General features: G+C 44.7%; 1 protein-coding gene across 2 annotated transcripts in view; it reads left to right on the top strand.

Annotated features, from left to right (window-relative positions):
* Positions 1–26,121, top strand: part of FNDC1 (fibronectin type III domain containing 1) — a 392,429-nt gene that overhangs the window by 326,734 nt on the left and 39,574 nt on the right. The window lies entirely within an intron of this gene.

Below are 26,121 nucleotides of genomic sequence, written 5' to 3'. Positions count from 1 at the left end.
ATTCGAGGTGGGATTGTTTTGTTATAGGTGGAGGTGTGTGGGCTTGTTTGGTGTGCTTTGCGTGTTCTTGTGCCACATTTACTTTTCACAGGTCTGTTTGTTCCATCTGTTTTGCCCTTTCAGCGCGGATCCAATTGCTTTCATTATTCTTGGTAGTTTATTGACAGGGGTGGCACCTCCCTGCCTTGTTTCCTTGCAGCTGAGGGTTCTTACTTGTTGCCTGAGGTAGCGCGTGTGTAATATCTATTTCATTCTATCACTTTGTAGGTGCCTCTACATTTCAGCAGCTCCTCCATGGCAATCCATACTTTACGTATGGATAGGGACCATCGTTTAGCTTACATTAAGGAGAGATTTGCTTTTAATAGTTCACCAGTGTCTGACTCCTTTAGAGCCAGGGACCTCCTTAGGTCCTTGGAAAAGTTACTCTTTACAGAAATGAGGGATATGTGGGAGGTGGCTTCCTTGGAGAAATATGCCCAAGCCCACATAGTCCCAAGAGGCCTTACTATTTATAAGGCACTAGCGGGGGATTTCGGGGACCCCACCATAATACAAGAACGGGACGATATGTTCCATTGTTTTTCCCTCAAAACACTTCAGTTTGTCATTGACAAGCGGCTGTCTAATATTAATAAAACAAGCCGGCTTATTGAACACACTTTTGAACAGTTACATACTTGTACCCTCACTAAGGACACACAAGATTTGGCTGATAATATCCTATATAGATTAAAGGAAAAAGAAAAAGATATCATAGACAAGAAAATCAGAAAGTTCCAAAGAGACAAATTACCGGAGGAATTGTATAACAACCACCATTCAATTATAAGTTCGGGCGATACACATAATACTGACATGCAACAGAAACCTGATGAGTTACTAACAATAGATGAGTACAATTTAACTGAGCAAAATGAGGAAGACCTCTCACTGGTATTTTCCACATATGCTGAGTCTAACTCAACTCAGTACACACCAATGTCAATTAGGAATAAGGTTCCACCAAAATCACCCGAGGTCACTACCCAGAATCAGGACAATACCTTAGAGGTGTCATTATACCCTAGTACCCCTATATATGTGGACCCCAGTACGCAGGAGGAGAACCATCCACGCCTCATTTCCCTTGAAACTTCTAACAGATTTACTCCGCTATCCCTGGATGGAGTGGATATAGACCCCGTTAACACGCAAGTCAACAGGCACCAACATACTACTCATCAGAGTTCACAACGGGTCACATCCACACAATTGAGACCTACAGATAAAGATAAAAATAAAAATTCAAGGGGCACACACATAGTACCTAGTAGCAATGTCATTGGTAATCCACCTTTGGGACCTGGCAGAAGTTCCACCCTTAAAAATGGATATAAAACCACTGTATTGAGAAGTAACAAAGGTTCCAGTACATTAACTAAGCATGTAACCAAATCTAAGGCCCGTTTACCGGCGAGCCAGGATTTTTTTCGGGTAAGATCCTCAAAACCAAAAGGGGCAGTAGGGGGAGGAAACTCTCCAAAATTAAAATAAGGTCATTAGTTCGGTATCCACAAAAAATATTTAATTTAAGCTCGCACAAACTTACAAATAACGAAATTTCCCTTCTCCAAAAAGGGCTGAAGTATGCACCCACTTCTAGGGGCAAACCATTCAACCTCTACATAAGTATGAAAAAATACCTGAGAAATTTATCTTTAAAGAAATTTTTCCTTAAAAAGGCCCAATCATCTACAGGGGAGACTAATTCCAACCCTGATACCTATATTCATACTACACTAGCTAACCCCTCCACTTTTAACCCCATCCATGAACAGTCGGAGGCATTTTTAACTTTTGACCGATTGGTTACAAACGACATCAGGAAAATGAAAAACAATAAATCCAGTTTTGCACCCTGTAATTTAAATAATTCAGAGAAAAAAGCAATCAAAGATATACAGAACAACAACAAAATCATTATTCGTCCAGCGGACAAGGGAGGTGGTATTACATATAGAAAGCTGAAAAGTGACCCCACATCCCATTTTAATACCAAATTGAAGATCTTGTGTCTCAAAGGCCAATCACTTGGTATATTGAACAAAAAAGAGTTTCAATTTGTATACAATAGAGATCCGAGTCTAGCTATCTTTTACCATATCCCCAAGATTCACAAGAGTACCACCTGTCCTCCAGGCAGGCCTATTATTTCTGGTATCAATAGCCTGACAGCAAACTTTTCCCGGTATGTTGACATGCACCTACAGAAGTGCATGCAACTCATACCGGCTTACCTCAAAGATACGGGACACATCCTTCAAATTCTAGAGAGTGTCAAATGGGAACCCAACTATTTTTTAGGCACTCTGGACATAAAATCACTGTATACAGTGATTGACCAAAAAATGGGTTGCCAGATTGCGGGCCAATACCTTCGTACTTTGGGGACCTATCCGGATACCCAGGTCACATTCATTGAAGAATGTATTCAATTTATTTTGCAGCACAACTACTTTTGGTATGAAGGAGATTTCTTTTTACAGACCTGTGGCACGGCTATGGGCACACGGTTTGCCCCTAGCTATGCCAACCTGTTTGTGGCCAAATGGGAGGAGTCTTGTATTTTTTCCTCAGGTAATCTCCGTACGGGTCTGGTCCTGTGGCGCCGTTTTATCGACGACGTTGTGTTCGTCTGGAATGGCCCCAAAAAAGATTTGGAATCATTTATATCAAATCTTAACACTAACAGTTTCGGACTTGAATTCACACCTACAATAAGTATGTCTGAGATTAACTTCTTGGACCTCAGCATATACATAAAGGATGGCCGGCTACTAACTAAGTGCTTCAGGAAAGGGGTGGATTCTAACAGTTTTATTGACATTTTTAGTTGTCACCTACCGGTCTGGTTGACAAACATTCCCAAAGGCCAGTACACAAGAATTAAACGTAATTGCACTACCTTGGAGGACTACAATAGGGACTCATCCATTTTGACCCAACAGTTCCTGGACAAAGGTTACCCTAGTTCCCTGTTGGAACGAGCAAAGAGGGATGTGATGGAGATACCCAGAGATTCTCTGATACATAGAATAAAACCCACTAATCAATCCAATACCATCCATGATCAAATCCGGCAGTTACCGTTTGTCACCCAATTTCATGTGGGGCATACCAAATTCAGATCTATCATTAAGAAACACTGGTCCGCACTCCAAAGGGACAAGATTATAGGGGAGCTCCTGCCGGATATACCCAGATTTGTGTTCAGGAAGGCCCAATCTTTGGGTAATATTATAGCCCCCACTACCAAACATGCCTCCTATGACAAATCTTTGGCTGGTGCCTCTGGTACCAGTAGGGCAGGTTTTACACCCTGTGGGTTTTGTTTTGGGTGTCGGCACACATCCTTCGAGAAGAGATACCGTTCCACCTTCACTGATTCCGACGCCATGAATGAATTCAGCATCAGAGATACCATTACCTGTTCCACCACTAAGGTTATCTATCTCATCAAATGTCCGTGTAACAAACTGCATGTAGGCCGCACTAAGAGGCCCCTTATGGTCCGGGTCAAAGAACATTTGATGAATATTAAAAAAGGCTTTATGGGTCATCCACTTTCGCGTCACTTTAGCGAAAGGCACAACAAATCTATTAAGTGTGTTACCTTTTTGGGAATCCAAAGGATCAGACAGAGCTCAAGAGGTGGCAACTTAATTAAAGCTATGTCCAGGTCTGAATCCCAGTGGATTTTCACCCTGGATAGCCTTGCCCCCAAAGGCCTCAACCATGGGCTAGAAATATATGCTTTTTAATTCTATTGTTATTACTCCTGTTTCTGGTCCCTACTCTCTCTTTTTTATGTTTACTCCAGTTGGAACCAGGTCAGGTAGTTTAGGCCATATATATTTAGGCATAGTTTCATTTTAGTATTTTTTAATGGAATGGCGGGCTCTTTTCCGTTATCCCTTCCCCCCCCCTTTTTTTTTTTCTAGTACCCCCGTAGTACCTTTTTAGTATGTTTTTAGCACTTTAACCCCGGATTTACTGTTTTTTATTGCTATTTATTAAAGGTTTGCTTTTATTGGTTGTGTCAATTTAGACAGTCTTAGTTGTATTGTTTCCACTTTATGAAATCTGGTATATTTAAATTGGTACAGTACATCTATACTTTTATACATATTTATTAGTCTTTTTCAATTAATACTTTTACACTTGCCCGTGCACCATATTTCATGCATCAGTATTCTTATTGTCATCTCTACTCATAGTGTTGCGGTTTTTTGTGGCTCTGCAATTGGCATTACTATAGGGTCACCAACACAATGGGTTAAATGGGCAGGCTTGCAATTTTGATTGTCATCTTGTCATCTTTGGGGCTTATATGTCCGGGCGCATCGAGAGACCGGTAACCCTGATGAAGAAGGACGCCACTCCTTTGAAAACGCGTCGGTTTTGGTCTCTGCGCTGCCCCGTACTAACTTTGTGACGTCACACGCTGAACCTCGTGCCAGCTACTTTCCCCTTCCCCGCTCGTATCCAGGGACGCTACCGGCCGGGGCTTTCCCTGGCTCTACGTAGCTTCCGTACTACCCTATTGCATTGCGGCTCATCACCTCTGCCTGCCCACCTTCCCGCAAGCGTCTCTACACGCCGGATCCCTTTCTCCTGACTGGACTGCACCCACCGTGATACACGTCGGCACATCCCCTGCTGGTGAGTCCCTCCGCGTGTTCGGTAGCGCTGGTGCGGCTATTTGTTTAGGCTCTGGTCTAGGTCTATTCGAGGTGGGATTGTTTTGCTATAGGTGGGGGTGTGTGGGCTTGTTTGGTGTGCTTTGCATTGCCACATGTTGCAACCATTGTGCGACGGTTATGTCGTGTTGTGGCGGACCGTCCGAACAAAAAAATGTTGCTTGCAACGTTTTTTTGAGCGTCGTGTCCGCCATTTCCGACCACGCATGCGCTGCCGGAACTCCGCCCCCACCTTCCCGCAACTCACAATGGGGCAGCGGATGCACTGGAAAAATGCATCCATTGCCCCCGCTGTGTGGCGCTTCCACAGTATGCGTCAGTACGTCGGCCCGACGCACTGCGACGGGCCGAGTACGACGCTAGTGTGAAAGTAGCCTAACTTTCCTGAGCCATGTGCTTTTTTAAAGTCACCTTTGTCTCTATATGTAATTAAAGTGATAACAGTGTGGACTCAGAACAAACTTCCAAAGCTCCTCACCAAAACTGTCACTCAAGGAGGAGCACCCAACCTATGCAACTTGGAACAAAAGAGAATGCAGGACTATGAGCTGCTCAAGAGACAGTTACAGAAGATACAAGTGCATTCCTACAAACTAAAATATACAATACGAGTCATTAATGCATACATTTGTATATATTAATTTTTCATAAAGATTTGATAAGTGAAAAATTAAAAGCACAAACTAAGCTTATTACTTTTTTATGTTTGTAATTAATCTTTTTTATGATGAACCTGTTACCAAAGCAAAAATATCCTTCTAGCTGTCCCCTGCCACGTTGTGTACTTTGCTAATAGGAAAAGAATGCAGACGGCTTTCTCTGGCACTGGAAGAAATACATGTCTCAGGTTGCAATGGGAGAAGTCATTCCTTTGCATTGAGAAAACTCATAATTCTGGCCAGCAGAAACTGTAGATAGTAAAGTGCAGAGGGAAGAGGTCATATATAAAAACAGTATAGCACAAAACATACCGACTAAAGATTACCCTAGTAAATTATCCATAGTTTAGGGATCAGAGTGGATAATGAGCCAATTTTAACATATCTACACTTGTGTTGAATTGTAAGCCAACATTTATGATAGTTCTTTCAGCACTTTGGGGTTAAAGCTGGGTCATCTCATATACTTCTACTAGATACACGCTGACTCTATTCATACTGTATGGAGAATGGACAGAAGCTGGAAGCCAAGATGTATTGCAGCTGTAAGCTTTGCATATAGTCGGAACTTTACCAAGAGAGTGAAAGTCATATGGTATTTTTTAAATGAGGGGGTAATTGTCTAAATATTTTGATCATTGTATTAAGCACTTTGTTCCTGGCTTCCACCAGCTGCAAAGTTAGCAAATTCTGTTTCAACTTGCATTAGTGACAACTAAAATAAATGTATTTTACTTACAATGGAATAACCCTTAAGGACGCAGCCAGTTTTCATACTTCTGAGAGAACTCCATTTTTCAAACCTGACATGTGTCATTTTATATAGTACTAACTAAAGAATACTTTTAGGTTTTACTAGTGATTTTGTGACTGATTTTTTTGTGAAACATTGTATTTTATAATGCAAATTTAGGGCAATATGATTTGCGTACATTGCAAAAAATATCTTAGATTTGCAAAAGAATTTTAAAAAATTAGCAATTCTCAAACTTAAAAATGTTGTGCCCTTAAAACAGATAGTCATACTATGCGAAATAGTTAATGCATAGCATATACAATATGTCTACTTTGTCAGTTTCTTTTCCCAAATATTTGGTTATGATGTTACGAAGCTTACAATTTTATCAGCAGTCTTTCTTATTTTTCAGCAAAATGTACAAAGCCAATTTTTTTTAGGGGTTTCTCAATTTTGAAGTTTCTCATATTTGTCAGAGATTCCCGAAAGAAGACCCAAAAATAAAAGCAGCACCAGTGAAAGTATGCAAAGCTGCATTTAGGATGTTTGTTAACTCTTCAGAAATCATACAAAGTAGATTGAAAAAAATACATTTTTCTGCTTAATTGTTATTTTGGCCACAAATTTTTCACTTTCATAAGATTAACTGGAGAAAATGGATGCCACTAGGGTTGAGCGACCTTGACCTTTTTAGAGTCGAGTCGTGTTTCGCGAAACCCGACTATCTTAGAAGTCGAGTCGAGTGGAATCGGCCGATTATCGCGAAAAGTCGGGTATCGCCCGAAACACGAAACCCAATGCAAGTCAATGGGGGAGCATAGTCGGCAGTGAGTGGAGGCCAGGAAAACACCTACACTGCCCATTTTAATGGCAAAAACATCCATTCTTGTTACAGAAGCTTGTCAATCGTAATTTACCTTATAATAATTGGAAGGCATTTGAAATTGGGGGTCATTTGGCTAAAGTTGTGGGGGGTAGGGCTGGTTCAAGTAATTAGTGGGCCCAGGAAATCTGGAACACGTCACGGCAGTGGAGCAGGGAGAGGTAAGTATTTCAACTTTGCAAGTGCTGAGATCCTGAGCAAGCAGGGGGGGTCCACTCGTTGGCATTGGCACTGGCACAGGGCCCCTCAAAGTACAGCGGTGTGTTTGCACGGCGGGGGCGCCTCCCACCAGCAGCAACACTTTTGCGTACTATGAGAGGCCCTGTGCCAGTGACGTCGCCAACTAGTATTCCTCCCCCCCACCTGATGAAGGAACCTGCACTTTCATCTGCACCTTCCTCTTTGTCCCCGTGTAAGGTGGTATGGTATGCGTGAAGAGGAACCTGACTTTCAGCAGGGTCACAATCTTGCTGTGTAGCGTGCACGGGGAATTTTGCGTTATGGGTCAATGTACCAGCAGACTCATCTATCACTGGCTGGGCAATGGGCAGGATGAGGAGGAAACACAGATATAGGCCCAAAGAATAAAGTTGGCTAAATGCAGTTCAAAATTGGTAACACAGGACTAACCAGGGGGCATTGCAGTGGAGGACAACTGGAATGAGAGGCTGACACAGAGAGTAGGCCCAAATCAGTAAGTAGTCAAAATGCAGTTCAAAATTGGCAACCGTAGTAAACAGGCGGCACAGCTTTGTTAGTAGTAGGCCGATAGTAGGCCCCAACCCAACTAGTAGGCCAAATGCACTCTAACATTAACAACTACTTAACGAGAGCCTGAAAATGGAATTTCAGGACAGGAAACCAGGAGAACAGCAAGGAGCGGCAGACACTGTTAGTAGGCCCCAAACCAACTAGTACGCCAAATGCAGTTGTTCCATTTAACCACTATTTAACAAGAGCCTGAAGATAGAAGCTCAGGAAAGGCAACCTGGAGAACACCTTGGAGTGGAACACACCGTCTCTACACCCCATACCCAATTTGTAGGCCTAATGCAGTGTAGTTTCCAACAACTACTAAACGAGAGCATTAAGATCGAAGCAATGGCGAGGAAACCTGGGGAACACCTTGGAGTGGAACACACCATCTCTCTACACCCCTTACCCATTTTGTAGGCCTAATGCAGTGTAGTTTCCAACAACTACTAAACGAGAGCCTGAAGATAGAAGCTCAGGAAAGGCAACCTGGAGAACACCTTGGAGTGGAACACACCGTCTCTACACCCCATACCCAATTTGTTGGCCTAATGCAGTGTAGTTTCCAACAACTACTAAACGAGAGCATTAAGATCGAAGCAATGGCGAGGAAACCTGGGGAACACCTTGGAGTGGAACACACCATCTCTCTACACCCCATACCCATTTTGTAGGCCTAATGCAGTGTAGTTTCCAACAACTACTAAACGAGAGCCTGAAGATAGAAGCTCAGGAAAGGCAACCTGGAGAACACCTTGGAGTGGAACACACCGTCTCTACACCCCATACCCAATTTGTAGGCCTAATGCAGTGTAGTTTCCAACAACTACTAAACGAGAGCATTAAGATCGAAGCAATGGCGAGGAAACCTGGGGAACACCTTGGAGTGGAACACACCATCTCTCTACACCCCATACCCAATTTGTAGGCCTAATGCAGTGTAGTTTCCAACAACTACTAAACGAGAGCCAGAAGATCGAAGCAATGGAGAGGAAACCTGGGGAACACCTTGGAGTGTAACACACCATCTCTCTACACCCCATACCCAATTTGTAGGCCTAATGCAGCGTAGTTTCCAACAACTACTAAACGAGAGCATTAAGATCGAAGCAATGGCGAGGAAACCTGGGGAACACCTTGGAGTGGAACACACCATCTCTCTACACCCCATGCCCAATTTGTAGGCCTAATGCAGCGTAGTTTCCAACAACTACTAAACGAGAGCATTAAGATCGAAGCAATGGCGAGGAAACCTGGGGAACACCTTGGAGTGGAACACACCATCTCTCTACACCCCATACCCATTTTGTAGGCCTAATGCAGTGTAGTTTCCAACAACTACTAAACGAGAGCCTGAAGATAGAAGCTCAGGAAAGGCAACCTGGAGAACACCTTGGAGTGGAACACACCATCTCTCTACACCCCATACCCAATTTGTAGGCCTAATGCAGCGTAATTTCCAACAACTACTAAACGAGAGCATTAAGATCGAAGCAATGGCGAGGCAACCTGGAGAACACCTTGGAGTGGAACACACCGTCTCTACACCCCATACCCAATTTGTAGGCCTAATGCAGTGTAGTTTCCAACAACTACTAAACGAGAGCATTAAGATCGAAGCAATGGCGAGGAAACCTGGGGAACACCTTGCAGTGGAACACACCATCTCTCTACACCCCATTCCCAATTTGTAGGCCTAATGCAGTGTAGTTTTCTACAACTACTAAACGAGAGTCGGAAGACCGAAGCAATGTGGACGAAACCTGGGGAACACCTTGGAGTGTAACACACCATCTCTCTACACCCCATACCCAATTTGTAGGCCTAATGCAGTGTAGTTTCCAACAACTACTAAACGAGAGCCAGAAGATCGAAGCAATGGAGAGGAAACCTGGGGAACACCTTGGAGTGTAACACACCATCTCTCTACACCCCATACCCAATTTGTAGGCCTAATGCAGCGTAGTTTCCAACAACTACTAAATGAGAGCATTAAGATCGAAGCAATGGCGAGGAAACCTGGGGAACAACTTGGAGTGTAACACACCATCTCTCTACACCCCATACCCAATTTGTAGGCCTAATGCAGTGTAGTTTCCAACAACTACTAAACGAGAGCCAGAAGATCGAAGCAATGGCGAGGAAACCTGGGGAACACCTTGCAGTGGAACACACCATCTCTCTACACCCCATTCCCAATTTGTAGGCCTAATGCAGTGTAGTTTTCTACAACTACTAAACGAGAGTCGGAAGACCGAAGCAATGTGGACGAAACCTGGGGAACACCTTGGAGTGTAACACACCATCTCTCTACACCCCATACCCAATTTGTAGGCCTAATGCAGTGTAGTTTCCAACAACTACTAAACGAGAGCCAGAAGATCGAAGCAATGGAGAGGAAACCTGGGGAACACCTTGGAGTGTAACACACCATCTCTCTACACCCCATACCCAATTTGTAGGCCTAATGCAGCGTAGTTTCCAACAACTACTAAATGAGAGCATTAAGATCGAAGCAATGGCGAGGAAACCTGGGGAACAACTTGGAGTGGAACACACCATCTCTCTACACCCCATACCCAATTTGTAGGCCTAATGCAGTGTAGTTTCCAACAACTACTAAACGAGAGCATTAAGATCGAAGCAATGGCGAGGAAACCTGGGGAACACCTTGGAGTGGAACACACCATCTCTCTACACCCCATACCCAATTTGTAGGCCTAATGCAGTGTAGTTTCCAACAACTACTAAACGAGAGCCAGAAGATCGAAGCAATGGAGAGGAAACCTGGGGAACACCTTGGAGTGTAACACACCATCTCTCTACACATCATACCCAATTTGTAGGCCTAATGCAGTGTAGTTTCCAACAACTACTAAACGAGAGTCGGAAGACCGAAGCAATGTGGACGAAACCTGGGGAACACCTTGGAGTGGAACACACCATCTCTCTACACCCCATACCCAATTTGTAGGCCTAATGCAGCGCAGTTTCCAACAACTGCTAAACGAGAGCATTAAGATCGAAGCAATGGAGAGGAAACCTGGGGAACACCTTGGAGTGGAACACACCATCTCTCTACACCCCATACCCATTTTGTAGGCCTAATGCAGTGTAGTTTCCAACAACTACTAAACGAGAGCCTGAAGATAGAAGCTCAGGAAAGGCAACCTGGAGAACACCTTGGAGTGGAACACACCGTCTCTACACCCCATACCCAATTTGTGGGCCTAATGCAGTGTAGTTTCCAACAACTACTAAACGAGAGCCTGAAGATAGAAGCTCAGGAAAGGCAACCTGGAGAACACCTTGGAGTGGAACACACCGTCTCTACACCCCATACCCAATTTGTAGGCCTAATGCAGTGTAGTTTCCAACAACTACTAAACGAGAGCATTAAGATCGAAGCAATGGCGAGGAAACCTGGGGAACACCTTGCAGTGGAACACACCATCTCTCTACACCCCATACCCATTTTGTAGGCCTAATGCAGTGTAGTTTTCTACAACTACTAAACGAGAGTCGGAAGACCGAAGCAATGTGGACGAAACCTGGGGAACACCTTAGAGTGTAAAACACCATCTCTCTACACCCCATACCCAATTTGTAGGCCTAATGCAGTGTAGTTTTCTACAACTACTAAACGAGAGTCGGAAGACCGAAGCAATGTGGACGAAACCTGGGGCACACCTTGGGGCGGCAGACACCGTTAGGAGGCCCTACCAAAGTTGTACCCCCAATGCAGTTTTAAAATTCCTAGAGGCTGAAAACAAGACTATTGACGCTCAGCTTTTTTCAAAGGAACACAGCTGAATTGAGTGGCCCAGACGGACACAGGTAGTAGGCCTTAAACCAAAAATGTGGCTCACTGCAGCTTAAAAAAGGTTACAGGGGTACACAGGCAGCATTGCTCTGGGCAGTGGAGGACAATTTCAATAGTGGACCGCAGACAGACTTTGTACGCCTACTATTAAAAAAAGGATGCTCTATGCAATAAAAAATAGGTTCCAGGGGTACACGGGCAGCAGTGGTCTGGTCAGTGTAGGAGTAGTAGAAAGAAGGGACCGCAGACAGGCTTCGAAGGCCTAACATAACAAAATAGGGCTGTTGGCAATTTAAAATTGGTTCCAGGGGTACACGGGCAGCAGTAGAATGGTCAGTGGAGGCCTTGTGGAAGGAGGGACCGCAGACAGGCTTCGAAGGCCTAACATAAAAAAATTGGGCTGTAGGCAATTTAAAATTGGTTCCAGGGGTACACGGGCAGCAGTAGAATGGTCAGTGGAGGCCTAGTGGAAGGAGGGACTGCAGACAGGCTTCGAAGGCCTAACTTAAAAAAATTGGGCTGTAGGCAATTTAAAATTGGTTCCAGGGGTACACGGGCAGCAATGGTCTGGTCAGTGTAGTAGTAGTAGAAAGAAGGGACCGCAGACAGTCTTCGAAGGCCTAACATAACAAAATAGGGCTGTTGGCAATTTAAAATTGGTTCCAGGGGTACACGGGCAGCAGTAGAATGGTCAGTGGAGGCCTAGTGGAAGGAGGGACCGCAGACAGGCTTCGAAGGCCTAACATAAAAAAATTGGGCTGTAGGCAATTTAAAATTGGTTCCAGGGGTACACGGGCAGCAATGGTCTGGTCAGTGTAGTAGTAGTGGAAAGAAGGGACCGCAGACAGGCTTCGAAGGCCTAATATAACAAAATAGGGCTGTTGGCAATTTAAAATTGGTTCCAGGGGTACACGGGCAGTAGTAGAATGGTCAGTGGAGGCCTAGTGGAAGGAGGGACCGCAGACAGGCTTCGAAGGCCTAACATAAAAAAATTGGGCTGTAGGCAATTTAAAATTGGTTCCATGGGTACACGGGCAGCAATGGTCTGGTCAGTGTAGTAGTAGTAGAAAGAAGGGACCGCAGAAAGGCTTCGAAGGCCTAACATAAAAAAAATTGGGCTGCAGGCAATTTAAAATTGGTTCCAGGGGTACACGGGCAGCAGTAGAATGGTCACTGGAGGACTAGTGGAAAGAAGGGACCGCAGACAGGCTTCGAAGGCCTAACATAATAAAGTTGGGCTGTAGGCAATTTAAAATTGGTTCCAGGGGTACACGGGCAGCAATGGTCTGGTCAGTGTAGTAGTAGTAGAAAGAAGGGACCGCAGATAGGCTTTGAAGGCCTAACATAACAAAATAGGGCTGTTGGCAATTTAAAATTGGTTCCAGGGGTACACGGGCAGCAGTAGAATGGTCAGTGGAGGCCTAGTGGAAGGAGGGACCGCAGACAGGCTTCGAAGGCCTAACTTAAAAAAATTGGGCTGTAGGCAATTTAAAATTGGTTCCAGGGGTACACGGGCAGCAATGGTCTGGTCAGTGTAGTAGTAGTAGAAAGAAGGGACCGCAGACAGTCTTCGAAGGCCTAACATAACAAAATAGGGCTGTTGGCAATTTAAAATTGGTTCCAGAGGTACACGGGCAGCAGTAGAATGGTCAGTGGAGGCCTAGTGGAAGGAGGGACCGCAGACAGGCTTCGAAGGCCTAACATAAAAAAATTGGGCTGTAGGCAATTTAAAATTGGTTCCAGGGGTACACGGGCAGCAATGGTCTGGTCAGTGTAGTAGTAGTAGAAAGAAGGGACCGCAGACAGGCTTCGAAGGCCTAACATAACAAAATAGGGCTGTTGGCAATTTAAAATTGGTTCCAGGGGTACACGGGCAGCAGTAGAATGGTCAGTGGAGGCCTAGTGGAAGGAGGGACCGCAGACAGGCTTCGAAGGCCTAACATAAAAAAAATTGGGCTGGCTGTGGGCAATTTAAAATTGGTTCCAGGGGTACACGGGCAGCAGTAGAATGGTCAGTGGAGGCCTTGTGGAAGGAGGGACCGCAGACAGGCTTTGAAGGCCTAACATAAAAAAATTGGGCTGTAGGCAATTTAAAATTGGTTCCAGGGGTACACGGGCAGCAATGGTCTGGTCAGTGTAGTAGTAGTGGAAAGAAGGGACCGCAGACAGGCTTCGAAGGCCTAACATAACAAAATAGGGCTGTTGGCAATTTAAAATTGGTTCCAGGGGTACACGGGCAGTAGTAGAATGGTCAGTGGAGGCCTAGTGGAAGGATGGACCGCAGACAGGCTTCAAAGGCCTAACATAAAAAAATTGGGCTGTAGGCAATTTAAAATTGGTTCCAGGGGTACACGGGCAGCAATGATCTGGTCAGTGTAGTAGTAGTAGAAAGAAGGGACCGCAGACAGGCTTCGAAGGCCTAACATAAAAAAAATTGGGCTGCAGGCAATTTAATATTGGTTCCAGGGGTACACAGGCAGCAGTAGAATGGTCACTGGAGGACTAGTGGAAAGAAGGGACCGCAGACAGGCTTCGAAGGCCTAACATAATAAAATTGGGCTGTAGGCAATTTAAAATTGGTTCCAGGGGTACACGGGCAGCAATGGTCTGGTCAGTGTAGTAGTAGTAGAAAGAAGGGACAGCAGACAGGCTTCGAAGGTCTAACATAACAAAATAGGGCTGTTGGCAATTTAAAATTGGTTCCAGGGGTACACGGGCAGTAGTAGAATGGTCAGTGGAGGCCTAGTGGAAGGAGGGACCGCAGACAGGCTTCGAAGGCCTAACATAAAAAAATTGGGCTGTAGGCAATTTAAAATTGGTTCCAGGGGTACACGGGCAGCAATGGTCTGGTCAGTGTAGTAGTAGTAGAAAAAAGGGACCGCAGACAGGCTTCGAAGGCCTAACATAAAAAAATTGGGCTGTAGGCAATTTAAAATTGGTTCCAGGGGTACACTGGCAGCAGTAGAATGGTCAGTGGAGGTCTAGTGGAAGGAGGGACCGCAGACAGGCTTCGAAGGCCTAACATAAAAAAATTGGGCTGTAGGCAATTTAAAATTGGTTCCAGGGGTACACGGGCAGCAATGGTCTGGTCAGTGTAGTAGTAGTAGAAAGAAGGGACCGCAGACAGGCTTCGAAGGCCTAACATAACAAAATAGGGCTGTTGGCAATTTAAAATTGGTTCCAGGGGTACACGGGCAGCAGTGGTCTGGTCAGTGGAGGTCTAGTGGAAGGAGGGACCGCAGACAGGCTTCGAAGGCCTAACATAATAAAATTGTACAGGCTGTAGGCACTTTATAATTGGTTCCAGGAGTACACGGGCAGCAGTAGACAGGTCAGTGTAGTAGTAGTTGAAAGAACGGGCCGCAGACAGGCTTCGAAGGCCTAACATAATAAAATGGGCTGGCTGTAGGCAATTTAAAATTGGTTCCAGGGGTAGACGGGCAGCAGTGGTCTGGTCAGCGGAGGCCGATTGTAATGAGTGTCTGCCAGTTAGTAGTCCAAAACAATAAATAAATGTGAATATCTCGCATTAAAACAAAACGAAAACACTAAAGGGTGCAATCATTAGGTTCAGGGGTGGGATCCTCTGCGTAGTTTCAGACCTACTAATTTAGCGCAAAGTATTTACTGTGGTAAATAGAGGACACTGCCCCTGACTATGTTAAGTACCATCATACATGTCAACACAATGGTATTGTCAGTGGCAGGAATGGAAGGATGTCAGTGCATAGACTAAACATTGGTGGAAGTGTGAGAGATAACTGTGGAAGTGGTAGAGCAATGTTTGACCTGGGGTTGGGTGAACTCTCTTGTGGCCGGCGGTACAGGCCCAGGGCCCCTCATGTTACAACAGTGTGTCTGACGTTGGGTGCGCACCACCACCGCCAGAGACACTTTATTGTACTATGAGGGGCCCAGTGGCAGTGCCGTCGACCAAAAGCGGGCACACCCACCTCTTCAGACAAACAGCACTCTCACGGGTGCTTGCGCCAAGTTGCGATACCACGGCCCCGTGTGGGGAGTTTGGCCATTTAGGGAGGTGTAAACATGTCGTATGCTGGACAATCAGCTGCAGCAAATTAGACATTCGAAAAGTAATTCACAGTAGTCCATAGGCAAGAGCTTTTCATAGGAAAGCTAGGTGTCCGCCGGGCAAGGTGGGGCAAAAGAATTCGAAATCCAGTTGTGGTTCATTTTAATGAATGTTAGATCATCAACATTTTGGGTAGCCAGACGAGTCCTTTTTTCGGTTAATATTGAACCTGCAGCACTGAATACTCTTTCTGATAGGACACTAGCTGCCGGGCAAGCAAGCTCCTGCAATGCATATTCTGCCAATTCTGGCCAGGTGTCTAATTTTGATGCCCAGTAATCAAATGGGAATGACGGTTGAGGGAGAACATCGATAAGGGATGAAAAATAGTTAGTAACCATACTGGACAAATGTTGTCTCCTGTCACTTTCAATTGATGCAGCAGTACCTGTCCTGTCTGCGGTCATAGCAAAATCACTCCACAACCTGGTCAGAAAACCCCTCTGTCCAACGCCACTTCTGATGTGTGCACCCCTAACACTCCTGGTCTGCTGCCCCCTGGAGCTCGTGTGAGAACGATCACGTGCGCTGTGTGCTGGGAATGCCTGAAGCAAACGGTCAACAAGAGTTGATTGTTTGGTTGCTAATATTAGTTCCAAGTTCTCATGTGGCATAATATTTTGCAATTTGCCTTTATAGCGTGGATCAAGGAGGCAGGCCAACCAGTAATCGTCATCGTTCATCATTTTAGTAATGCGTGTGTCCCTTTTGAGGATACATAAGGCATAATCCGCCATGTGGGCCAAAGTTCCAGTTGTCAAATCTGCGGTTGTGATTGGTTGAGGGGCAGTTTCAGGCAAATCTACGTCACTTGTGTCCCTCAAAAAACCAGAACCCGGCCTTGCCACGCAACCAATTTCCAGTGCCCCCGGGAAAGCTTCCTCATTAAAAATATACTCATCCCCATCATCCTCCTCGTCCTCCACCTCCTCTTCGCCCGCTACCTCGTCCTGTACACTGCCCTGACCAGACAATTGCTGACTGTCATCAAGGCTTTCCTCTTCCTCTGGTGCAGACGCCTGATCCTTTATATGCGTCAAACTTTGCATCAGCAGACACATTAGGGGGATGCTCATGCTTATTGTGGCATTGTCTGCACTAACCAGCCGTGTGCATTCCTCAAAACACTGAAGGACTTGACACATGTCTTGTATCTTCGACCACTGCACACCTGACAACTCCATGTCTGCCATCCTACTGCCTGCCCGTGTATCTGTATCCTCCCACAAAAACATAACAGCCCGCCTCTGTTGGCACAATCTCTGAAGCATGTGCAGTGTTGAGTTCCACCTTGTTGCAACGTCTATGATTAGGCGATGCTGGGGAAGGTTCAAAGACCGCTGATAGGTCTGCATACGGCTGGAGTGTACAGGCGAACGTCGGATATGTGAGCAAAGTCCACGCACTTTGAGGAGCAGGTCGGAGAACCCAGGATAAGTTTTCAATAAGCACTGCACCACCAGGTTTAAGGTGTGAGCCAGGCAAGGAATGTGTTTCAGTTGGGAAAGGGAGATGGCAGCCATGAAATTCCTTCCGTTATCACTCACTACCTTGCCTGCCTCAAGATCTACTGTGCCCAGCCACGACTGCGTTTCTTGTTGCAAGAACTCGGACAGAACGTCCGCGGTGTGTCTGTTGTCGCCCAAACACTTCATAGCCAATACAGCCTGCTGACGCTTGCCAGTAGCTGGCCCATAATGGGACAACTGGTGTGCAACAGTGTCAGCTGCCGATGGAGTGGTTGGCCGACTGCGGTCTGTGGAAGAGCTGTCGCTTCTGCAGGAGGACGAGGAGGAGGGGGTGCGAACGCCTACAGCCAACTGTTTCCTAGACCGTGGGCTAGGCACAACTGTCCCGAAATTGATGTCCCCTGTGGACCCTGCATCCACCACATTCACCCAGTGTGCCGTGATGGACACGTAACGTCCCTGGCCATGCCTACTGGTCCATGCATCTGTAGTCAGGTGCACCTTTGTACTCACAGACTGCCTGAGTGCATGGACGATGCGCTGTTTAACATGCTGGTGCAGGGCTGGGATGGCTTTTCTGAAAAAAAAGTGTCGACTGGGTAGCTCGTAGCGTGGTTCAGCGTACTCCATCAGGGCTTTGAAAGCTTCGCTTTCAACTAACCGGTAGGGCATCATCTCTAACGAGATTAGTCTAGCTATGTGGGCGTTAAAACCCTGTGTACGCGGATGCGAGGATAAGTACTTCCTTTTTCTAACCAGAGTCTCATGTAGGGTGAGCTGGACTGGAGAGCTGGAGATCGTGGAACTAGCGGGTGTGCCGGTGGACATGGCAGACTGAGAGACGGTTGGAGACGGTATTATTTCCGCCGGTGCCCTAGATGCAATATTTCCTCCTACAAAACTGGTGATTCCCTGACCCTGACTGCTTTTGGCTGGCAAAGAAACCTGCACAGATACTGCCGGTGGTGCGGAAAATGGTGGCCTTACAGTGACGGAAGGGATGTTGCGTTGCTGACTAGCTTCATTGGCCGAGGGTGCTACAACCTTAAGGGATGTTTGGTAGTTAGTCCAGGCTTGAAAATGCATGGTGGTTAAATGTCTATGCATGCAACTTGTATTGAGACTTTTCAGATTCTGACCTCTGCTTAAGCTAGTTGAACATTTTTGACAGATGACTTTGCGCTGATCAATTGGATGTTGTTTAAAAAAATGCCAGACTGCACTCTTCCTAGCATCAGATCCCTTTTCAGGGATTGCAGACTGAGTTTAACCGGATGGCCACGCTGTCCTCCAACAGGTTTTGGCTTTGACACGCGTTTTGGGCCAGATACGGGCCCGGCAGATGGAACCTGTTGCGATGTTGATGCCTGCTGCGGCCCCCTCCTCCACCTCCGCTTCTGAACTACTGCCGCCTGCACCCTGTTCCCCCAATGGCTGCCAATCAGGGTCAACAACTGGGTCATCTATTACCTCCTCTTCTAGCTCGTGTGCAACTTCATCTGTGTCACCGTGTCGGTCGGTGGTATAGCGTTCGTGACGGGGCAACATAGTCTCATCAGGGCCTGATTGTGGATTAGTACCCTGAGAGGGCAATGTTGTGGTCTGAGTCAAAGGACCAGCATAGTAGTCTGGCTGTGGCTGTGCATCAGTGCACTCCATGTCAGAATCTACTTGTAATGGGCATGGCCTGTTAAGTGTTTCACTTTCTAAGCCAGGGACGGTATGTGTGAAGAGCTCCATGGAGTAACCCGTTGTGTCGCCTGCTGCATCCTTCTCTCTTGTTGTTTTTGCTGAAGAGGACAAGGAAGCGACTTGTCCCTGACCGTGAACATCCACAAGCGACGCGCTGCTTTTACATTCACCAGTTTCAGAAGAGGAGGCAAAAGAGCTAGAGGCTGAGTCTGCAAGGTAAGCCAAAACTTGCTGTTGCTGCTCCGGCTTTAAAAGCGGTTTTCCTACTCCCAGAAAAGAGAGCGTTCGAGGCCTTGTGTAGCCAGACGACGGATCTGGCTCCACAGCTCCAGACTTAGGTGGAATATTTTTTTTCCCACGACCACCTGATGCTCCACTACCACTACCATCATTACCAGCTGACAATGAACGCCCACGGCCACGACCTTTTGCACCAGACTTCCTCATTGTTTTAAAAACTTAACCAAAGTAACTTTATTTGTTGCTGTCAAACAACTTACACGGTGAGCTATAACTTCAGTATGACTTCGATATCCCTTTACAGGTTGGTGAGACCGCAAGGAAAATCAGGCACAATGTTATACACTCTGTTTTCTGTGGCACCAAATCACAGAGATGCCACACACGCAGGACTGTCACTCAAGCACAAATGTCAATATTAATCTCCCACTGTTTTATTTTTTTATTTTTTTCAGGGAGACTTTATAAACAAAATAAAATAAAATAATTTTAAAAGGAAGAATTTAGAAACCAAATAAAATAAAATGATTTTTTCAGGGACAATTTAGAAACCAAATAAAAAAACAAAAAAAGGCTTTCTATGGCCCACTGAGTGAGAGATGGCACACACAGGAGTCAGGAGTGGCACACAAGCCCAGAGGCCAATATTTTTCTCCCACTGATTGATGTAGTGATTTTTCAGGTAGATTTTGGAACCCAAATCAAGCAAAAAAATAAATAGGCTTTCTATGGCCCACAATTTGAGAGAGAGAGAGAGATGCCACACCCAGGAGTCAAGACTGGCACACAAGCAGAAAGGGCAATATTAATCTCCCACCTATTTTTTTTTTCAGGGAGACTTTAGAGACAAAATAAAATAAAATGATTTTTTCAGGAAGAATTTAGAAACCAAATAAAATGAAATGATTTTTTCAAGGACAATTTAGAAACCAAATAAAAAAAAAAAAAAAAGGCTTTCTATGCCCCACTGAATGAGAGATGGCACACACAGGAGTCAGGAGTGGCACACAAGCCCAGAGGCCAATATCTTTCTCCCACTGATTGATGTAGTGATTTTTTCAGGTAGATTTTAGAACCCAAATCAAGCAAAAAAATAAATAGGCTTTCTATGGCCCACTGAGTGAGAGATGGCACACACAGGAGTCAGGAGTGGCACACAAGCCCTGAGGCCAATATTTTTCTCCCACTGATTGATGTAGTGATTTTTTCAGGTAGATTTTAGAACCCAAATCAAGCAAAAAAATAAATAGGCTTTCTATGGCCCACTGAGTGAGAGATGGCACACACAGGAGTCAGGAGTGGCACACAAGCCCAGAGGCCAATATTTTTCTCCCACTGATTGATTTATTGATTTTTTCAGGTAGAATTTAGAACCCAAATCAAGCAAAAAATAAATAGGCTTTCTATGGCCCACTGAGTGAGAGATGGCACACACAGGAGTCAGGAGTGGCACACAAGCCCTGAGGCCAATATTTTTCTCCCACTGATTGATTTATTAATTTTTTCAGGTAGGATTTAGAACCCAAATCAAGCAAAAAAATAAATAGGCTTTCTATGGCCCACTGAGTGAGAGATGGCACACACAGGAGTCAGGAGTGGCACACAAGCCCTGAGGCCAATATTTTTCTCCCACTGATTGATGTAGTGATTTTTTCAGGTAGATTTTAGAACCCAAATAAAGCAAAAAAATAAATAGGCTTTCTATGGCCCACTGAGTGAGAGATGGCACACACAGGAGTCAGGAGTGGCACACAAGCCCAGAGGCCAATATTTTTCTCCCACTGATTGATTTATTGATTTTTTCAGGTAGGATTTAGAACCCAAATCAAGCAAAAAAATAAATAGGCTTTCTATGGCCCACTGAGTGAGAGATGGCACACACAGGAGTCAGGAGTGGCACACAAGCCCTGAGGCCAATATTTTTCTCCCACTGATTGAAGTAGTGATTTTTTCAGGTAGATTTTAGAACCCAAATCAAGCAAAAAAATAAATAGGCTTTCTATGGCCCACTGAGTGAGAGATGGCACACACAGGAGTCAGAAGTGGCACACAAGCCCAGAGGCCAATATTTATCTTCCACTGATTGATGTAGTGATTTTTTCAGGTAGATTTTAGAACCTAAATCAAGCAAAAAAATTAATAGCCTTTCTATGGCCCACTGAGTGAGAGATGGCACACACAGGGATGGCACTCTAGCAGAAATGCCAATCTTAATCTCCCACAAAAAAAAAAAAAACAGGGACTGTCCTACAATTACTATCTCCCTGCAGTAATCTCAGCCAGGTATGGCAGGCAGCAATAAGGAGTGGACTGATGCACAAATTAAATAAAAAGTGTGGACAAACAAACAAGATAGCTGTGCAGAACGGAAGGAACAACAGGATTTGTGCTTTGAAAAAAGCAGTTGGTTTGCACAGCGGCGTACACACAGCAATGCAGCTATCAGGGAGCCTTCTAAGGCAGCCCAATGAGCTACAGCGCTGAGGAAAAAAAAATGTAGCTTCCACTGTCCCTGCACACCGAAGGTGGTGTTGGACAGTGGAAATCGCTACAGCACAAGCGGTTTGGTGGTTAATGGACCCTGCCTAACACTATCCCTGCTTCTGACGAAGCGGCAGCAACCTCTCCCTAAGCTCAGATCAGCAGCAGTAAGATGGCGGTCAGCGGGAACGCCCCTTTATAGCCCCTGTGACGCCACAGACAGCAAGCCAATCACTGCAATGCCCTTCTCTAAGATGGTGGGGACCAGGACCTATGTCATCACGCTGCCCACACTCTGCGTTCACCTTCATTGGCTGAGAAATGGCGCTTTTCGCGTCATTGAAACACGACTTTGGCGCGAAAGTCGCGTACCGCATGGCCGACCCCGCACAGGGGTCGGATCGGGTTTCATGAAACCCGACTTTGCCAAAAGTCGGCGACTTTTGAAAATGAACGACCCGTTTCGCTCAACCCTAGATGCCACAATTTGTTTCATTATTTCTCCTGAAAATATCCGCACCCTATTTGTGGACAGAAACTACTGTTTATGTACACAGCTGGGCTTAGGAAGGAATGCTAATTGACTTTTTGGACATAAATTTGGCTGAAATAGACTTTAGAAGTCATGTCACCTTTGCAGACTGCCTGAAGTGCCAAAAAAGCAAAACTAACCTCATAACTGACCTCAGTTTTACAAACTAGAAACCTTAAGAAATTCACCTAGAGCTGTAGTTTTTCTGCTAAAATATCTCTTTAGCTTAAAAGTTTTAAGCTTTGCAGCAATTTGATGCACAATTTCTCCTACATGAGAACTAAATTAATTCTGAATTTCTGATTTTGTGGAAATAGACTGCGTACGCCACATTGCATTTGCAGAGTGCATAAAGTACCAAAGCAGCGAAAAAACGCAAAATGTTGCTTTAGCTCCGAATTTTTAATTTTCACAAGAAGTAAGGCTAGGGTCACATTGCGTTAGTGCAACCCTTTTAGCGCTAGCACTAGCGGGTTGCGCTAACGCAATGTTTTTAATGGGGCCGCGTCCTGGGGTCGCGGTAACGTCCCCGCTCTCGCGGTAACGTCCCCGTCGCGCCAGGAAACACCGGCGCGTCGCTAGCGCGTGCCGAACATGGCACGCGCTAGTGCTGCGCGTTCCCATTGCCGTGAATGGGCGCGCTAACGGACGCGTTGCACGGCGTTAATTTCGCCGCGCAACGCTGTCCGTTAAGCGCGTTCCCATAACGCAATGGGAACCCAGCCTTACAGGAGGAAAAGGACAACACAATTTGTAATGCAATTTCTCCTGAGTATACCAATACCCCATATATGGTCATAAACTACTGTTTTTGCACAAGGTAGATCTCAGAAGGGAAAGGGAGCCATTTTGGACTGCAGATTGTTAGAATGGTTTGCAGTTGTTTTGTCATATGGTAATAACTCAGGAACGCTTCAACAGATCCCAGTGATTGTGAGGGTTTTTTTCGGGAAATATTGTACTTGATGATTTTGGTAGATAATGATATAATTGGTGCATATTTATGAAAATATTGAAAATTTGACAGAAAATTTGAAAATTTAGAATTTTAAAACTTTACATTTTTATGCTCTTAAATCAGATAGTTATATAGCACAAATTAATAAATAATCAAAAATAACATTTCCCATATGTCTACTTTATATCTGCATCATTTTTAAACATCATTTTTCTTTGTTAGCAAGTTAGAAGAGTTCAAAGTTAATCAGCAATGTCTAATTATTCCAACAGAATTTACAAGACCATTTTTTTTAGGGACCACATTACATATGAAGTGACTTTGGGGGGCCTATATGACAGAAAATACCCAAAATTGACACCATTCTAAAAACTGCATGCCTCAAAGTCGTGAAAACCACATTCAAGAAGTTTATTAACCTTTCAGGTGCTTCACAGGAATTAATGGAATGTGGAAGAAAAAAAATGAACATTTTACTTTACATCACAAAAATTTTACTATAGCCCCAAATTTTTTACTTTTACAAGGGTGTCAGGAGAAAATTAACCCCAAAATTTGTTGTGCAGTTTCTCCTGAATACGCCATAACCCCATATATTTTAGATAAAACTACTATTTGGGCACACTGCAGGGCTCGGAAGGGAAGCAGTGCCGTTTGACTTTTTGAATGCAAAAATGGCTGGAATCGAGAGCAGAAGACAAGTCACATTTGGAAAGCCCCTGACATGCCTGAACTGTAGAAACCCCCCAAAAGTGACTGAATTTTGGTAACTAGACCCCTCAAGGAATGTTCACCAACATAAAGAGCCAAACTCATTAAATAAAAAATCTCCTGAGACACACCTGAACTATAAATACTATTAACAAAGAGAACCACTGAGCATCTATAGTCTCTTAAAAATGTAAACTTTATTGAAAAACACCAATTTAAAATCATGTGGCAATCTAACAGAATAACACAATGATGGACCACATAAGCGTAAGCATAATTAGTCACATGTCATTGGAGTTAAAGTTAAAAAAAACAGTCTAGAAATCAGTTAGATGGTTACATAAAAGACACCAAAAATTAAGGCTAGTTGGTGTGCTCCCTGATAAAGCGAGGGTGAAATGTACGTCGAAGCACCAGGACCACATCTCACACGAGTCTTGACTCTTCAGCATAATTTAAGCTATTTATTTTTGGTCATTTTCTAATACATAAGTCTTCTTATACAATTGATCAATTGGTAAACAGGCCACTAACCTGCATTATGCTGTACATATATTAGGCTAACTAGCCTTTGTTTTTTGGTGTATTTTATGTAACTATCTAATTGATTTCTAGACTGTTTTTTTTTTCAACTCCAATGACATGTGACTAATTATGCTTGTCCTTATGTGTTCCACCACTGTGTTACTGTGTTAGATTTCCACATGATGTAAAATTGGTGTTTTTCAATAAAGTTTACATTTTTAAGAGACAACAGACACTCAGTGGTTTTCATTGTTGCTGACCCTCAAGGAATATATCTATATTTGTGGTGAGCACTTTGAACCTCCAGGTGCTTCACAGAAAAAATAATTCCCACAAAAATATTCTTTTAGCCCCATTTTTTTATTTTCACAAGGGTAACATTAGAAAATGGACTCCAAAATTTGTTGTGCAATTTTTCCTGAGTATGCCGATAACCCATATGTGAGGGAAAATGTCTGTTTGGAGCACGTTTGGGCTCAGAAAGGAAGAAGCACCATTTGAATGCAAAATTTGCTGGAATTATTAGCGGACACCATGTCACATGTTGAGAGCCCTTAAACAATGCACCCCCACAAGTAATCCCATTTTCACAAATGCATCGCGACTGCTTCCTCCTGGGGGCGTGTCTAAGGTTAGGCATCGTAAAGCTCTTGTAAGATAAAACAACCAATCAGGTTTTCTCCAGGCGGAGCTACTCCCGGCGCATCATACAGGGGCTGTATCCACTAATATCCCGAAGACTGCTCACAGTTACCGATACATGAGGTCCAAATGTGCCCGCTATTCAAAGAATCAGACCAAAGCGTAATTTGAAGCCAAAGAATCATATCAAGGCAGGAGTTATTCACAAAGCCCCACGCATCCCACAGCGCACCAGAAGCCATTCCTGCAGATATGAGCCCTCGGGAAAGACCAAAGGCCCACTTAGACCCACTTAGGTCGTTGCATCCTTCACCAAGGCGCGAACCGCTCAATAAACCGCAAGCGATACAATCATCAGGCAGAGAACCGAGTGGATGTCTAATATAACGCAAGCCAGTAAAGACAATATGTAATAACACCCATGGATAGCAAAGCCTAGAGATCAGCGCCGAGTATGTATAAGCAGACCAACACCGGGTGAATGCCAAAAAATGATGCCAAAAAAGGGGGGGTAAAGAACATATTGGGATAATATATAATAGCACCTGTAAAAAAAAAGTAGGTTTAAAAACCCACATCACGTGTGGGTACAAGGGCCAACACCTGATAAGGGGCCACACTAAGGGTGATGAGGAGCATCTGGGACCTCCCCTGCAGGATGGGTTACGAGACAACACCATCACAATCCGTATGACCCCAAAAAGGGGGTCCACAACCCAATAGCAAGGCGTCACCCAAAACAAATATAAATAGCAAAAAATTGGCTACAAAAGCCAGAGCCAGCTCACCAACCAGACCATCTGATGCGGGGCACGGAATCCGTCCAGACCAAGACGTCCAGGCATGAGTAAGACCTCTAGTGGTCGAAACGCGTAGCCGTCTCACTCACACTATCACCTGTCTGGTCTACCTGGTGTAAGGATATTTTTACGTGTATTTTCTAATAAAGACATATTTTTTATCCATCTGCTGGAGCTGGAATACTTTTCATATTTGGAGTCACCCAAAACCACCCACAAAAATGAAGTAAAAATATAGTGAAACTGCCGTTTTTGTAGTACATGCAGGCAGGAACATGCCCATGTCACAGCAAATCCAATCACATGCACGATTACCCTCAAGACAATCCCAGTGAATATACCTGGTTCCCACTGACATGTGATCATGATTCTTAGTAGATAC

Source organism: Ranitomeya imitator, chromosome 5 (genome assembly GCF_032444005.1).
Source record: "Ranitomeya imitator isolate aRanImi1 chromosome 5, aRanImi1.pri, whole genome shotgun sequence".
In the NCBI taxonomy this organism is placed as follows: Eukaryota; Metazoa; Chordata; class Amphibia; order Anura; family Dendrobatidae; genus Ranitomeya; species Ranitomeya imitator.
This window is presented reverse-complemented; position numbering and strand designations above follow the sequence as displayed.